Source organism: Eschrichtius robustus, chromosome 4 (genome assembly GCF_028021215.1).
Source record: "Eschrichtius robustus isolate mEscRob2 chromosome 4, mEscRob2.pri, whole genome shotgun sequence".
In the NCBI taxonomy this organism is placed as follows: domain Eukaryota; kingdom Metazoa; phylum Chordata; class Mammalia; order Artiodactyla; family Eschrichtiidae; genus Eschrichtius; species Eschrichtius robustus.
Window position 1 is genome coordinate 133,025,758 of NC_090827.1, and position 17,773 is coordinate 133,043,530.

General features: G+C 39.2%; 1 protein-coding gene across 7 annotated transcripts in view; it reads left to right on the top strand.

Moving 5' to 3' along the window:
• Positions 1-10,456: 10,456 nt before the first annotated feature.
• The window catches only part of BLTP1 (bridge-like lipid transfer protein family member 1), a 211,242-nt gene continuing 203,925 nt past the window's right edge, over positions 10,457-17,773 (top strand). For 6 of the 7 annotated variants that reach the window (XM_068543392.1, XM_068543385.1, XM_068543389.1 and 3 more), the window contains exons 1-2: positions 10,457-10,639; positions 12,114-12,201. The gene's annotated coding sequence lies outside the window, so the exon portion shown is untranslated. The remainder of the gene's footprint in view (positions 10,640-12,113; positions 12,202-17,773) is intronic. The other variant, XM_068543386.1, reaches the window with a different exon arrangement.

The window sequence follows — 17,773 nt, forward strand, 5'->3', positions numbered from 1 at the left end:
ATGAGAGACTGTCACAATTCAGCCAATGAAAAGCCACTATACTTTGAACTCCCAGTTTCCTCCAATGGGCTTGATATCATTGAGGCAGCACATTTACCTATGGCTACTCTGGCCCAACGGATTGAATTATATACCCTTTTACTTGGGCTTGTATTTTAGCCAAGGTCAAGACTGCAAACATTTATACTGATAGCATGCCTTTGGAGCAGCTCATGACTTTGGGGTGCTATGGAAACAATGAGGTTTCCTTAGCTCTAATGGGGAAAAGGTTAAAAATGGCTTTTATATCCAAAACCTATTAGATGACATACTCTTGCCAGCTGCCTTGGCTATTATTAAGATCCCTGAGCATCCCAAGCTTGAATCCCTAGAGGCTAAAGTAAACCACCACATTGATATTTCTGTCAAAAACGCTGCTGTCAAAGGAAATAGTGGCCAAACCTCTCTCATGGTCTAAAGGGATGCTCCCTAAGACAACAATCTAGAAAAAATTGACTAGAAATGCCCAACAATTGGCCCCAGAAAAGGAAAAACAGTACTGGAGATCTGGTAACTGTTGGTTCGATAAAAAGAGAGAACTCTGGTTCAGGCCAGATAACAAGTGGTGCTACCAGAAATTCTAAGATTTTCACTCCTTACCACTGTACATGCATTGAACCATTGGTCCACTGACAGAATGATAGCATTCATGAACCAATATGGGTGGGAAAATATTAAGAAGGCTGCAAAAAGTGCCTACCTCGCTTGTCCCACCTGTCCAAAATATAACCCAGGGAAGCCTGTTCACAGCGCTCCCCAACATCTTAAACTGCCTAGTGGGCCATTTGAGGTTTGGCAAATGGATTTCATACAGCTGCCCTGTCTCATGGACATAAATATGTTTCAGTCATGGTTTGTATGTTTTCTCACTGGGTCAAAGCTTTCCCTCATAGGCAGATCACTGCTTCTTCCATGGCTAAAATTTTGTTAGAAAAGATTACCCCTACTTGGGGAACATCTTCCAAACTTCATAGTGATTGAGGGACCCATTTTACTTGTCAGGTACTTCGACAAGTTTGTGCTATCTGGCTGGTTTTACAACATTTTCACTGTGCTTGCCATCGCCGATCCTTAGGGTTAGTCTAACGTACTAATGTCATTCTTAAGACCCAATTGGCAAAATTCGTAGAAGCCCTTAAGATACCTTGGCCAAAAGCACTGCCGTTGGTCCTTCTAAATCTCAGATCTACTCCTTTCAGAACTCATAAACTCTAACTCTTTGAGATAGTCACTAGACAACCAGTGCACCTGACCCTTGCCTCTTTTAATCTGCATTTGATAAAAGGGGATACGCTTCAACACTGTAAAGACCTAACTTCTATTAAAAATAACCATGCTCTGGTAGAGCAATTTTTTTTTTTTTTTTTTTTTTTTTTGGCTGCATTGGGTCTTCGTTGCGGCGAGCAGGGGCCACTCTTCGTTGTGGTGTGCGGGCTTCTCATTGTGGTGGCTTCTTTTGTTGTGGAGCACAGGCTCTAGGCGCACGGGCTTCAGTAGTTGCAGTGCCTGGGCTCAGGAGTTGCAGCGCGTGGGTTCTAGAGTGCAGACTCAGTAGTTGTGGCGCATGGGCTTAGTTCCTCTGAGGCATGTGGGATCTTCCAGGACCAGGGATCGAACCCATGTCCCCTGCATTGGCAGGCAGATTCTTAACCAGGGAAGTCCCCTAGAGCAATCTTTTCACAGTGTGCTCTTGGGAGATGAAGACCTTAAGCATCATGTGCTGCAACCTGGAGATTTCGTCTATTGGAAAAATCAACTCCAGAAGGATTCTCCTCAACCTTGCTGGAAAGGCCCCTATCAGGTACTGATAACCAACCTGTGTGCCACCAAACTCCAGAGCATAAACTCCTGGATTCACATGACACATCTAAAGAAAGCACCAAATCCTGATTGGACCTGCACATCATCTGGTGACCCGAAGGTCAAAATTTCCCAGAATTGAAGCAGATGACATCTTATAAGACAGTTTTTCCAAGATGTCCAGACCAGGCCTGTCAGAAGGTTTAGAAGTCACAGAAGTCTCTCTTTCATTTGGACTATAAACTGACTCTGGATTCTTTTCCAAGTTCATACTCTCTGAATTTGCGAACTACAAGCTGTATTGTTGATAAAACATATGGTTCCAAACAGTTCCTTTTGAGATAACAATATTGTTTAATTACTTCATGTTTGTTCCTGCACTGTGTCGTCCCAAAGTGCTTGTTTAATTCCTTCAATTTTGAGTGTGCCCTTGCTGGATGCACTTTTCTAAGATACAGATTTTAGGTGGGAAATGCCTGAGATGTCCCCCTCCTACCCCTCCTTGTTACTCAAATGTGACCACAGTAGGTTCCCAGTCTGTGCACTTTCCCCCTGACATGGGACATGACACCCAGGAAAGGTCCTTCCTGGCACTGAGGGACAAAAGGCCACTGAATGCTGGCCAAAAAAATTTAAAAATTAAATAAAACCTAATTCTTGATCAGTGATGCTTTCAGAGAAAGATCTTGATAAAACTGGGGAAATATGAAAATTAATAAAGGGAAACCACTAAAATGGAGTCAAGAGGCCAGAAGGGGGAGTTCTCATGCACATACCACTTGACATCAATACAGATCGCAACAGGAAGAGAAATATCTTGCATCTCCAGGAGGAAGTGATGTTACTACCACCAACAGGAGGAAAAAAGATTTTCTCCTTGCCTGGTAACAGCTCAGCCAATGAAAGACTGTCACAACTCAGCTGATGAAAAGTCACCATACTTTGAATTCCCAGTTTCCTCCAGTGGACTTTTTTGTTTATAACAGCCCTGCGCAACTTTCCTTTCTCCTCTATAAAACAGTTTCCTCTCCTTTGCTTTACTGAACACGCATGTGGTTCACCATCACTGCATGTCCCAAACTGCAATTCTTTGCAGCTCTTGAATAAATCCATTTTGCTGGTAAAATAACTGCCTGTTTTATTGTTCTTAGTTAACAGTCTTAACTATAGCAATTATTATTATGATGATGTCACTCAGCAAATTTGAATATGTAGTATGAATATGAACAGGTAAGATCCTTTAAACATAATAGGTGTTGGATTATTGCATCATATTTCAAATTGAGAAGTATAGAAAAATAACCAAAAACATTATATAATGATAACTTTATTTTTGAAATATTTCTCAGTAAATGGGAATTCCAGTATTTTAAAGTGTGCAGTATTTTACATTCAAATGAAGGGTGTGACATTTATTGATCTTAAACACTCTTTTTACATATTTGTTTTTATATAGATTTCTGTTATCTGTAGCTAATTGTTCCTTCCTTCATTTATTTAATAACCATTTATTGAACATTTACCTTATGCCAGACACAATGCCAGGTCTGACAACAAAACTCTGTAAGGCACTTCCTTCCTCAGAGAATTCACAATCTATTAGGGCAAAAGGTATTTAGAAACAGAAAAATTGGAAAACACTGTGATACATCTTTATTGATGACATAATGGCAGCACAAAGTTGATACCAGCTCTGATTCTGGGGGTGGAGTGCATGACCAAGGTCTACAGTAATCAACACTACTGCAGTTCCCATTGCCATTGGGGATAAGCATGGGACCTAAGAATAGTCAATGAGACTCAAGAAAACTTTGAAATTTCTGGAGAAAAGACTCTTGCTCTATCTTACTGGATCAAAAAATGGGGAGGGTGTGGGAGCTCTACCACTGTCTTGCTACAATGGGAAACATGAGATTGAAGCCAACATCAATGTGAATGGTTTTGCTGAGAGACATAGCCAAGCCTGGTCCTGAAGACATACATGTCATGGAGCCTCAGCCTGGCGTGAAGCCAATTTCTGGGGTTTAAAGCTTATAAGGGCCAGTATATTACCTTTAATTAGGCCAACTTATGTTAGTTTTCTATCACGTACAATCGAAAGAATTTGAACTTAACATGGGTTGGGGAAAAAAAATACCGTTAACAGGAATCATTAGACTGCAGTGAGAGATCAGAGTTTAAGTTTTGGTTTATTCTCTGTCTTTACCACTGACTATAAGGCTTCTAATGGGCAGAGACCATGTCTACCTTGATTATTTCTTCATATCTAGGAGCTAGTCCAGTGTGTGCTGTACAAAATATTAAATATTTATTGACTGACGTGAAGGAGAAAAATAGACACGTGAAAAATCAAAATAAAGAAGACTTTGAAATAATTTTTCACATTGTCCTGAGGAACAGAGATACAGTGATAAGATGATTAATGAATTGTAGAGGACTGTAGCTACAAAGGCAATAGAAAGAGTTTATTAGAGAGGTAAGATGCTGTCACTTAGACTAGCACATATGCCAAGAATGGGCTTGACCAATACCAAGGGAGAAGGGAAAAAAATCCGCACCCTTCAGCCTTTTCTGGAACACACACAAGATCAAATGATAACTTACAAAAAAATTTTAAACCTTCTACTTTTTAAAAAAGAATGATAGGATAAATGAACAAGATAACATAATACAAAATACATGTAGCAAGGGTTGTTTTGTTTTGTTTTGTTTTTAACAAAGGTTTATTGGGCATCTACCATGTGCTGTGCTCAGCTGGGCACTGGATACATCGTGGTGAACAAAGGAGCTTGGTCCCTACCTTCAGGGGCATTCAATCTAGTATGGAGTGATGGATGATAAACTGGTAAATTAATACAAATTAAGAAATAGCAAGAGTTTTAGAATAAGGTATGTGGAGTATATATTTCAAAGAATTGTACAAGAGATCATATTTGTCATGTGCTGTGGGCTGAATTGTGTCCCCTCAAAATTCATATGTTGAAGCCTTAACCTCCAGTACCTTAGAATGTGACTATATTTGGAGATAGGGCCTTGAAAGAGGTAATTAAGTTAAAATGAGGCCATTAGTGTGTTTAATCTGACTGGTGTCTTTGCAAGAAGAGGAATTAAGACAAAAGGGGAGACACCAGGGTCAAGCTTGCACAGAGAAAGGACATGTGAGGAAAAAGTGAGAAGGTGGCCATCTCATCCATGTACATACATGTTATTTTACATTATGTGCCATTGACTGGAAATTATAACTTTTGTCCAATTTAGTTTTTGACCAATATATTTTTAAAGTCACTTGTAGGTTTTGGCCTATTTACTTATTATTTTTCACACGTACACATATATTTTTTGCTCTTCACCTTTTTTGTAATATACATTGTAGATTATCTCATATCAGCGCATTTATAGCTATCACAATTTTTCACTGCTCTACAAATGTTTCATATTTTTAAACTAGTCTTCTAGAACTGAACATGTTTAGGTGGCTAACAATCTTTTACCTTTATAAACAATGTAGCAATGGATAGCTTGTACGTTTTGGTCATGTGCAAAGGTTTCTGTATGATTCATTTCTAGACATGAAATTGCTGGGTCAAAAATATGAGCACTTAAAGCTTTTGAAAGATATTTCTGTATTGCTCTCCATTGAGGCTAAATCAATTCATGCCCACCAGCAAGGTAGGAGGGTGTCCATTTCTTCAAACCCTTTTTAATATTGAGTTATCAAAAAATGTTTTGAGCTTTGTCAATTGAAAAGAAATAGTACCTAAACCTTAGCTGTAATTGGCCTTTTTATTTTTATGAGAATGAAGACCGTCTTTTCTAAAGTTTTAGGCCCAGGTGTATTTCTTTTTATGTGAACTGTATGTTCATATGTTTTGCTCATCAGGTTATGGGTCTTGCTTGTTGATTTGTAGGGTATTATATGTCATTAAAGTTCAAATCATTATTAGAAAACTGGATTTTTCTAGTATATTAAGAGATGTACAAACTTCCTCTTTCAACACACATGTTCAGCTCCTTTCACTTTTTCATCAGCTTTAAAGTGTGTAATTGTGGTTTTCTTAAAATATATTTGACTTAAATAGCATTGGTTTGTTTGTTTTAGCATTGGTGGCTCCTGGGACAGTGTGACATCACAGAAGCTTGAATTGTGGCCTGCATTGGCCAGGGGTAAGTGAAATGAAAGAAATAATTTCAGTTGGTAGATATATTGGGAAATAATACAGGAAACTATTAATTATTTTGTGTGTGTTTTTATGGACTTATTGATGTTACTTTTTTCTTCTTTTTGGTGTGAGAATTAACTTCAGACTTGGTATGGTATTATAAAAAGTGTGTAACAACTTGAGGAACACTCAAGTTTATATATAAAGGAATAGTGGCTTTAAGAAATGATTAAAGGGTAGTGAAATAAAAATCTGAATTAAGCATTCACAACAACTTTAACATATTGAACTTGGTGCCATTAAATTCTTTTATGCATTAAAATACAGACAATATGCTGCTTTATCATCACTGTTTTTAAATTATCTGGAAAGTAGTTGTGTTACTGAACCAAACCTCTCTCTGCTTGCCCAAGCTCAGGAAAGCCAATCTACTGACACCGGGTTGTGGTGAAGGAAAGGGCAGCGTTTATTGCAGGCACCAAGCACGGAGTCCAGGCAACTAGTGCTCAAAAGGCCCAAACTCCCCGATGGCTTTCAGGGAAAGGTTTTTAATGCCAGGTGAGGGAGAGGGTTGCGGGGTGTGTGATCAGCTCGTGGACATTCCTCTTATTGGTTGGTAGTGTGGTAACTGGGAGTCAACATTGTCAGCCTTCTGGTTCCATCCAGCCTGTTTGGGGTCTGCGTGCTTGTGGGCAGCATATAGTTAACTTCTTCCACTTGTTGGGGGTTTTAGTATCTGCAAAATAGCTCAAAGAATATGGCTCAGAATATTATTTATAGCCCTTGAGGAGGAACTAAAGGTCCTTGACTAGCTTATTGGTTAAACTATTATTATTTTATCTTGCTTAACTGTTTCCCTTTGTTTCTGCATTTTCTCACTTCTCTGATTAAATTTATTCTTTGGAACTCTGGAAGGCCTAGGAGGCTAAAGTTCTTCTACAAACAAAATGCAGGCAGAGGACATGGTGGCAGGGGCCTGGGGGTGTCCCAGGAAGGCCCCACAGGGTCCTGCTTGGTTACAGTTGTGGTTTTACATTATTATCTGTTGCAGTACTACAATTTGAGAAATAATTTTTTTTTTTACTTGGATCTAGTATGGAGTAGTGAAAAATAATAGGTATTGGAGTTAGACTCTCTTGAGTTCAAGTTCTGGTTCCACTTTCTAGCTTGTGTGACCTTGGGCAAGTTATTTAACTTTTCTAAATTTCCTCATTCACAGGTGGTATAAACATTATGGGTTTGTGTGAATTAAATGAAATAGGCCATAACAGATATTAGCCAGGTGCCTGGCACTTAGTATATATATGTAATTAAAACAATTTTTTTCTTAGTATATATTCCATTAGTTTTTGAAGCACATTTTATTTTACTCTAGGGTAAAACATTTTCATGATGACAGTATCAGTGTAAATAGAAAGCAGCTAAATTTGGTTAATTTGGTGGCTACCTCTGTGGATTATTTTGAAAGTAATCCCTTCTATCCTTAAATAATCCTTTCACTGTCCCCAAAATTACACCATTAGAGATTTATTCCATTCAGTATCTTTAAAGTTGAAGATTTTTATTGTCTTTAATATTTTTACATAAAAATGAAATATCCCCCAGAAGGAGATGAGGAAGATAATTTTAGGGGACCATGAGAGCCTGATTTAATCAGACTTGAGGCTGACCTTTGTATGTGAGCTAGTGAGTGGAAAATGAGAGTAACAAATGAGAGTAACAAAGGGGAGAGACAAAACTGAAAGACGTAAATTTCACCTTGGTCTCAACTTAAAAAAATAGTCCTCTTCAGTGGACCAAAAGAAATGAAGACAAAGAAAATGTCATATATATATATATATATATATATATATATATATATATATATATATATATATATATATATTTTTTTTTTTTAACCACTAGACCACAAAGAAAACTTATACACAGTTATTCATAGTAGCTTTATTTATAATAGCCCCAAATGGGAAACAACCAAAATGTTCCTCAGTAGGTGAATTGTTAAACAGACTATGGAACAGTCAGCGATAAAAAGAATGAACTATTGATATGTGCAACAACTTGGATAGCTCTCAAGGACACTGTGCTGAGTGAAAAAAGCCAGTCTCTAAAGGTCACATACTGTGTGGTTTCATTTATATAATATTCTTGAAATGATTAAATTTATAGAGATGGAAGACAGATTAGTGGTTGCCAGAGGTTAGGAATTATACAGGGAGGGGAGTAAGTGTGACTATAAAGGGGTAGCGATAGCATGAGGGGATATATTTGTGGTAACAGAATAGCTCTTATCATGTTTGCAGTGATGGTTACATGACTTTACATGTGATGAAATGATATAAAGCTATATATACACATTATACCAATGTCTAATTCCTGGTTTTCATGTTGTATTATAATTATGTACCATATAACCATTGGGGGAAACTGGGTGAAGGGTACACAAAACCACTCTGTACTACCTTTGCAACTTCTGTGTATCTATAATTATTTCAAAGTAAAGGTTAAAAAAAACCCCAGGATCATTAGAGGGCTTCCATCATTAGAGCAATTCTTATTGAAGTCTCTGGATGGAGACATTTGCTTTTGTATTCTTCTTTGCTGGTGAAAGGTGAAAGTAGGTGGTAGACAAGTGAAGGGAATAAGCCTTGTCATGAAAATTAGTGAGTCAAATGAAATGTCAGAGAGTTTAATGATCTTCACAACATTAAACACCTTTGGAATAGAAAGCTTTTAAAATAAATAACTCATTTTTAGGATGCTGTCTAATGCATATCTGTAGTTGTTACAGGGTGGCCTTTGTTCTTAGGGATGAAAGGAAGTAGAGTCAGAAACTTTCAGATTCCAACTCTTCACTCAGTAATTAGATGAGGACCACGTTCAACTTCACTCCCATCTTCCCTCTTTCCTCTTAACTCTTTCCCTTAGCTCCAGGGCAATTCAGTTTCAGTTTAGTTTTTGATTTGAGGAACTTGAACCACATCTTGGTATTCCTACTCCAGATAACTTGTGCTGGGACAATTTCCCTTTAAGGCAGAGTTGAATGTTTGACAGTAGCAAACTTGAATCCTTGTCGAGGTCCTGGAGCCTTACTAGGGAATAAGGATTAAGAATGATTGAGGTTCTCCAGACTTTGAGAAAGACTACTGAAATTAATTTCTTTGTAGAAGTGCAGAAATAAACTCTAAAGAGCTAATTCAAATAAGAGAGGCAGGTGTGTCTTGGTAGTAGGTGGAAGTAACTAAGATAGGTGTATGCTTTTCTCTTCTTGGCTTTCATCCAGTCCTTTCATAAACCACTTCTGCTTGAGCCACCATTTCCTTATATGCAATAAAGGTTAATACAATACCTCATGTGATTAACCTTTTCTAGCTTTATTTTAAATTTGGCTTCATAGCTGTTGTTCTGAGGTGAAAATGGAACTCCCATGTAAAAATGTTACTGAGAGTGGTACTTCAGCTCAAGGAAGTCAGACTAGACATTTCGATATTTAGAATTTAAGAGGCAGTATACAGTAATGCTTAAGAGCATGAACTCTGGAGCCATACTGCTTGGGAACCCTAGCTCTCCAGTTTGGCAAGTTATTAAACCTCTCTCTGTATCTGAGTTTTTAATTTGTGAAATGGAAATAAGTGGGGATAATAACAGTATTTACCTTACAGGGTTTTGGGAGGATTAAATGAGTCAGTAAATAAAAAAGTGCTTAGAACAGTGCCTTACTCATGCTTGACACTGTTAGCTATTACTAGTATGTTACCGTTTGCATTTCTAGTTGTCTTATGTGCATACTCCACATCTGCCCCAAGCAATCAGAACACTTTTACAGAGCTAAGACTGTTTCCCACTTTTCCTATTACAATTTGTACCTAAGAAGTGCGCAAAATATCTGTAACAAGCCTCTAACTCCAGGAAGTCGTTTGCTTTGGTGCACCCGCTAATAATATAAAGAGCCTTTCTCTTTAAAAATGGTGAGCATCAACCACTTTTCAGTAGTATAACAATAAGAGATTTAGTTTTAAGAGATTCGCTGTGGCAGCATTTCACACAATGAAGCTCCCTTTATTGATACGGTCATAAAAGTTTTGCTCTCTATTCAGAGCGGATTCTCTTCAAATCAGAGCACCGGTCTCCTTTTTGTTAGCGATCTGTCCGCACCTGTGCTCATCTGCCTCTTGGCCTCAGGAAGGCAATTCATTACCATTCGCTTAGGGTGGGTAGCGAAATGATTTTTCAAATCTGTCCCTAACCTCCGCCTCAAGGTCGAGGTTCCGCCCCCAGCCCGCCCAGGAGGGGGAGAAGGGGCGGGGCGTCCCAATTCCTGGGCGGGGCTCGGGTGGTGTGCCTCGAGGCGCCGGCGCCGTGACGTATGACGTTACCAATTGACGCAGCCGCAGTGCCGCCCGGCCCCAACTCGGACCCCTCCCATCCTCCTCCGCCCCACTCTGTGTCAAGAGGCTGGGGCCCCGGGCCGGATTTCGGGCGGCGGGTCCGGGTGGCGGGGCTGGAGGGTGTGGACCCGCGCAGCGCTCAGCAGGCCGTGTCCGGCTGGGCGCTGCAGCTGCCGCCGCTGCCGCCCAAGGCCTTCGGCATCCCCAGGAGAGAGACCAGAGCGATTCCGGGCCGCCCCGGCCCTCGCTCAGGTGAGGGGATGGGTCCGGCTGAGCAGGGTTTGGGTGGGCAGCACTCTTCCCAGCATCTCTGGACCTCAGTCTGGTCGGAATCAGGGAGGTGTGGCTTCGTCGCGACTGCCTGGTGCGGCGTCGACTCATCTCTTATTCGTTTGCCATCCTTACCTGCAGCACGGGGACTTGTACACCGGGTGTCGAAGGTCCATGAGAAGGCCAGAAAGGGCCATGATGGGTGACTGGGGGCTCGAATGCAGGAACTGGCCCCTGCGTAGTGGTATGGCGGGCGGGCGACGCCCACCTGCGGGTGTGTGGGAAGGACCGTGCACCTGCAAACTCTGGCTTCAGCCTTGTTAGCTGAACCGGGCTGCAGGAGACCCCATACTGGTTAACGCAGAGTCGATTTTGGACCAAGGGCGGTGGAGCCTTAGAAACCCTCTTTACTCCCCAGGCGTGGTGTGTTTGTATTCTGATTGGTGCTTGCTGGGTCTACACTATGGAAGAGTACGTTTCAGCGGAAACATCTTTTGACCAAAGGAGGGTGAAGGGAAGTTGATTTTCCCTCTGCAGAATTGTCCCCCTCCCGCTCCTCTTGGCCTTAGTTTTGACAGATGCAAGTTAGGGACGCTTGTTAAAGGGAAAGAGTTCTTGTAAATGTCCTCTGTAAGGAAATCATTGTTTTCTATGATTGTTCAAGCGTCTAAGTTTCAACTGGTTTCATGTTGCTGCTTTCAACTCTGTGCATGGCATTGAAGCTGATTTATTTTAAGTTCACTAGATACATAAAGCATAAAAATAGATGAATTAACCAGAACATTTATCTTATATAAGTATTAAGTGGTACATGCTTTATGTGCATATATTATCTTATTTAATCATCATAACAATCCTATCATATAAAGTCTGTTATTACTCTCATTTTACAGATGAGAGAACTAAATCCCACAGCCCTAAAAAACAACTTGTCGAAAGTCAGAGCTGTGATTTAGATCAGGTAATTGTACTCCAGTTTAGAGTCCCTTAATCAGTATGCTTTACCACTCCCAAGCATCGTGAGAATTTGCAAAGTGATTTTCATTTGATAAAAAGTGTGCCAGGTGGGAATAGGAAGGAAACTGAGGCACCATTCGTGCCAGCAAGGACCCAACAGTTTGAGAGAACAACTTTTTCAAGGAGTATGTTTTAAAGGTAGGATTTGACCTCTAGAACCCTCTGATTACCAAAATCATGCCCTTTCCATACGTACAGTGGTTTTGAAACCTTTGGAAGACTGTAGTTCGGAAATTGTGGTCTTATTCTAGTTTTAGGAGTATTTCTTGTTCAGAAACTTTAAAGGAGGAAATGTAGTATTGGATTAACACTAAAGACTTTTCTTGTGTGTGCACACACGCAGGTGCATGTGTAATCAAATCATTTAATCTGAAATGGTGAAACTGCTGATAAAGCCAGAATATCTTGTATAATTGGTTAAAATGGGTGATCTTTTCAGGTGTGTTAAGATGAAACACTGCAGACAGGCCTTCTGAAGATCAAGAAAAGGGAAAACAGAACATTACAGACTCTGGAAAAAAAACTTGGTAAATATATTGGGTTTTCAGTTAAAGCTCAGATAGAGGAAATCTGACTTTCTGCTTCAATTGTAATTTAACCTGATCGAATGGTCTAAGAATGGGGGTGGGGTGACAGTAGTGTATAACGTGACCTGCCATTCATTTTACCTGACTTTTGAACTATTGCTATGTGACTGACAGTTGAGTCATGTGTTTAGCTTGTGTATTGGCAGGAGAAAGCGAAGGGAATCGTTGGCTTGATTCTGTATCAAGTGTCAACTTCCTTTTCTCTCTTTTGCTTCCTCATTAATCTGCCCATTTATAAAGGGTTATAAAAAGAAAGGAAGAAAATTAGTTGACGTTTGGTTTGTTCTTCATAGAATATGTGTTTGTTTGAACTTAAGTGTATTTTTCATTATGAGTTCAGTGGAGACTAGTAGAAGACATGGTTAAACATGATTGAGAAAATCTTAATTAATTTCATAAATATTTATTGAGTACCGTACGTCAGGCAGTTTTTCAGGCTTCTGTTAAGAGTAGTGGTCATCATGGCCCTGGAGAGTACTAGAGTAGTGAACTTTTTTCTAGAAGGTAAGATTTTTGTGAACCCATATCTTTTATTTATTTATTTATCTATCTATCTATCTATTTATTTTTGGCTGCATTGGGTCTTCGTTGCTGCTCCTGGGCTTTCTCTAGTTGCAGCGAGCGGGAGCTACTCTTCGCTGCGGGGCGTGGGCTTCTCATTGCGGTGGTTTCTCTTGTTGTAGAGCACAGGCCCTAGGTGCATGAGCTTCCGTAGTTGTGGCACGTGGGCTCTAGAGCACAGGCTCAGTAGTGGCACACGGGCTTAGTTGCTCCGCAGCATGTGGGATCTTCCTGGACCAGGGCTCGAACCCGTGTCCCCTGCATTGGCAGGTGGATTCTTAACCACTGCACCACCAGGGAAGTCCCTGAACCCGTATCTTTTATAAAAGTTTTATATGCAAGGATGTTTTTGGTTTATGTAAAAGACTAGGAAAACAGCACTCCTCATACAATAAGTGTTTGTATTTATAATAATTCTTTCATATTATTTTAGTTAATAAAGGAAGGCACTCTACTAGAGCTACTTTAAGGTACAGTGGGAAACTAGGATTCTTACAGACTTCACTTTAGTGTACTCTTTTCCATGTTAGAGATTGTAGTAGACCACATGTTCTTTATCCATTCATCTGTTGATGGGGACTTGGGTTGTTTCCATATCTTGGCTATTGTAAATAATGTGATATATATATATATAGAATACTACTCAGCCATAAAAAAAAGATGTAACTTTGCCATTTGTGACAACATGGATGGACCTTGAGGGTATTATGCTAACTGAAATAAGATGGAGAAAGACAAATAACATGATTTCACTCATATGTGGAATATAAAAAACAAACAAATTAAATGAACAAACCAAACAAAAACACAGTTACTGAGAACAGAGTAGTGGTTACTAGAGGGAAAGGGATTGGGGGGGGTAGGGCAAAAAGGGAAAAGGGGATCAACTGTATGGTAATGGATAGAAACTAAATTTTTGTTGGTGAGCGCATTGTAGTTTATACAGAAGTACAAATATAATGTACACATGAAACTTATATAATGTTATAAACCAATGTTACCTCAAAAAATAAATTATAAAAAGATAGTGATAGAATTTCAAAAGTTCATGGGAGATTAAGAAAATTAACTCTTTAATTTGAGAAAATTTCAGGGAACTTATATATGACAAATAGAAAGGACATGGTCAGATGCAACAATCTGGATGATGAGTTGTAGAGAGATGAGCTTGGAAGCATGGCAGTCAATTAGAGGCTATTGTAGTAATCCACGTGGCAAATGAGAATTAGAAGCACAGTAGTGTAAATGGGAATTAAGGGATGGAGATGGATTAGATAGCTATAAAGGAGATAGAATGGATAAGATTTAGTGGGCTTGAGGGAAAGTGGAGTCAGGGTGATTTCTAGCCATTATCATGTTCAATTTTATAATTAATGTTTAATAAGTATTTTCAGAATAAATGAATTATCTGATACCTGGCTTGGGAAACTGAGTGGATTCCAGGCCATTTACCGAGGGAATATATAGGAAGAGAAATAGATTGAGGAACATGGTTGGAGGAGATGAGTTCAGTTGAGGCTATTATATTTGAGGCATCTGTGACTTCCAAGAAATGTCATTAGGCAGTTGTATATACAGATCTGAGTTAAGAAGAAGACTCAGCTTGAGATATAAATTTGAAGTCGCAGTTTATAGATGATAGTGAAAAGCAATGGGAATGGATGAGATCAGTCAGGAAGAAAAACGTAGGGTAAAAGAAGAGAAATGAGGATGGGGAACACTAATATTTAAGGGTATTTAAGGGTAAGGTGGAAGGAAAACATACCTCAAAAGAGATGAAGTAGTGGGCAGGGAAGTGGGAGAAGATCAGCAGAGTCACAAGTAAGTGGAAGAACTGAGTTTGGAGAAGAGGAATGAGTATTAGGCATCTTTGAGACATCAGATAAAATGAGGATAACACAAATATCCATTGGACATGTCAGTTAAGTCATTGACTTCAGCAAGAGCAATTATATAGGTGGATCCAGTTCACACTGGCTAAGAGATAAGGAATTGAAATAGCTAATGTCATTTGCTCTTTCAGAAAGTTTGGTTTTAAACAGGGGATAGTTAGAGATAGTTTGAGATAGATAGATAGACAGATGAGTTTGAGAGAGGGTTTTTGTTTTTTAAAGGTACGAATGATATGAATACATTTACCGTCTTTATTTGCTGAGGATAAGAAGCCATCAAAAAGAGAATTTGAAGATAGAAGAGTGAGGGAGAAGAATTGGTGGAGCAAGGTCATTAACCAAGTTGGAAGGGATAGACTACAAAGATGCAAGTCAGGGGTGCTTCAGATAGACCTCTCCCGAGACAGGAGGGAGGGAGGTGGTGATGATTATGGGTACAGATAAATTTGTAGGAGGCAGGATAGAGGTTGCGCCACAGAGTCCTTGCAGGGGACTCCCACTTATGGTGGAAAGAGTATATGATTCATTCATGTGATTGGTAGCCTTCTTGGTGTGGTATTGCTGACTCCTGATCATTTGGTGAGGAGGAGTGGAGTGAGGGTAGTTTAGCTTAAGATGGCAGGTATGAACCATCAGGGTAGAGATAGCTTGCAGATATCTCACAAAATTACCTTTCTCATACTTTGTATTAATTATCTATTGTAGAGTAAGAAATTATCCCAAAACTTAGTGGCTTCAAATATTTATTATCTCAGAGTTTCTGTGGGTTGGGAATTTGGGAGTGACTGAACTGGTTGCTTCTGGCTTCAGGTCTCATGAGGTTGTAGTTGATTGGCTGGGACTTCAATCAACTGAGTGCTCAGCTGGGGCTGGAAGATTTGCCTCCATGATGGTTCATTCACATGTCTGTTGGCCGGAGGCCTGAAATCCTCACCACATGAACTTCTCTAGGGCTTCTGAAGTGTCCTAACAAGGCAGCTGTCTTCCCCTGGAGCAGATGATCAGAGAGAGAGAGAGAGAGAGAGAGAGAGAGAGAAAGAAAGGAGGAAGCTGTGATGCCATTTTTGACCCAGTCATTGCTTTGCCCTGTTCTTTTAGAACTGAATCACTAAGTCCAGCCCACACTTGGGAGGGGAATGAATTAAGCTCCACCTCTTGAAGGGAGGAATATCAGATACTTTTTGGACATATTTAAAAACTACCACGCACTTCCTATCAATTGTCAGTTTCTTTAGGGGGGCAAATAAGCTCTTTAAGAATATGTAGATTCAGCCTTTATATCCAGGTGAGAGAAGTACAGAAAAGTGGGGAGGTGGTTCAGTCAGATTTGGCTCACTTAACCATTTGGTCTCCATTGCCGCTAATTAGGCTCAATAACTTGATGTGTTGCCTCTTGTAGTTAATTTAAAAAAGTGATTGTTGACCTTTGATTTAATAGAGGATTCTTTTAGGAGAAAAAAATGCCATAGTGGGCAAAATATGAATTTTTTATACCGAAATATGGATTTTGGTAACATTCAATATTAGCTCCTAAACTAGAATTTAGAGGTAGAAGGAAGGAACTCATTTTTCATAGCAAAGAAATTGAGGACTAAAAGACAAGTACAGGCTGATTTCTGTGAACATATATGATATGAGAGGCAATATAACACAGACTCTAAAGCCAGACTGTCTAGTTTCAAATCCCAGGTCAGCCATGTCTTAGCCGTATTTGTGCTTAGCTTCTCACTGCCACAACTTCCTCATCTGTAAAATGGGGAATTGTAAGTAGGTAGTTATTTCTGACAATTAGATCAGTAAATACATGTAAAGTGTTTAGAACAGTGCCTGGCACATAGCAAGCAGTGAATAAATGTTAGCCATTTTATGGTAGCTATATTTTATCATTATAATGGTGAGTTAATACCATGGCATGAACATTTCAAAGAGTAATATAACATTGTCCAAAATGTTTACAGTCTGAGCTTTATAGACTACTCACCTTATTGGACTTTGTCGCTTTTGATGTATATGGAAAGTGTGTTTCTATCCAGCTCCATATCCATTTAAAATACTGTGTCAGATATCACCAGTAGTATTGTATAAGGTCACATCTGCATTTTTTCCTGAAGCAGCCTTTTTTGTTGTAGTAGGTACATAGAAGTTCAATTTCAATTACAGCAGTGGTCTCAGTTCATAGGAATTGGCTATTAAATGGATCTTTTGGGCTCTCTGCATAGCAACATGCTAATAAAAAATAATTTCCTTGAACTTGATATGATGAGATTGTTGGTAAACACACATGACCAGTTTCTTCCTCCCTCTCCCCCATATCCAAAGACCCTATTTTATTTGGTGAGTAGTTTGAATATATATTAGGTGGGGTTTTCTGATGTGACTTAAGGCAGAAGATAACAAGATTAAGGGCCAGATAAGAAAATGGAAATACTGGTTTTATTACAAGAAACCTTCTTTAGAATTTTACTTTGCTGGTGCTAGTTTTTTTAAAGTTTTATGCCTTCTGGTGTGTCAATATGGAAGGGATATATAGAATTCTAGATTAAAAGAATTAAAAGAAACTTGTAGATTGTGTTCACCAGCCAGTACAAAAAGTGAAAACAAAACCCCACAGCTAATCAATTTATGGGATGCAGAAGTGGAAGGGTTAAACTTTTCACTCATGGCACTTTCTGTTGATGTCTTTGTATTGCTGGCCATATTGAAGAATACGCTGAAGGTAGTAATTACTTCTGGTGTGCTGTATGGAGGTGGGTAATATTTATAAATCATGGTTTCTTCTAGATTTGAAGAAGTTGAAGTTAGCTCTTTTTACCCCATCATTAGTAGATATGCTTTCTACAGCTTTTTAAGAGTTTCGTTTTGTTTTTTGTGCTTTCTGTAAATATTTAGGTGAACCAGCATAAATTTCTGGCTATAGCAGTGAGGTTTGCTAAAGTGCAGTATTTTTATTGGATGATATGACTTCTTAGATGTTAACTCTTCCATATGTGACATGAAGAACCATTTTTGTAGCACAGATTATGATATTAAAAGGTACTCTACATTGGTTTGTTGATTTA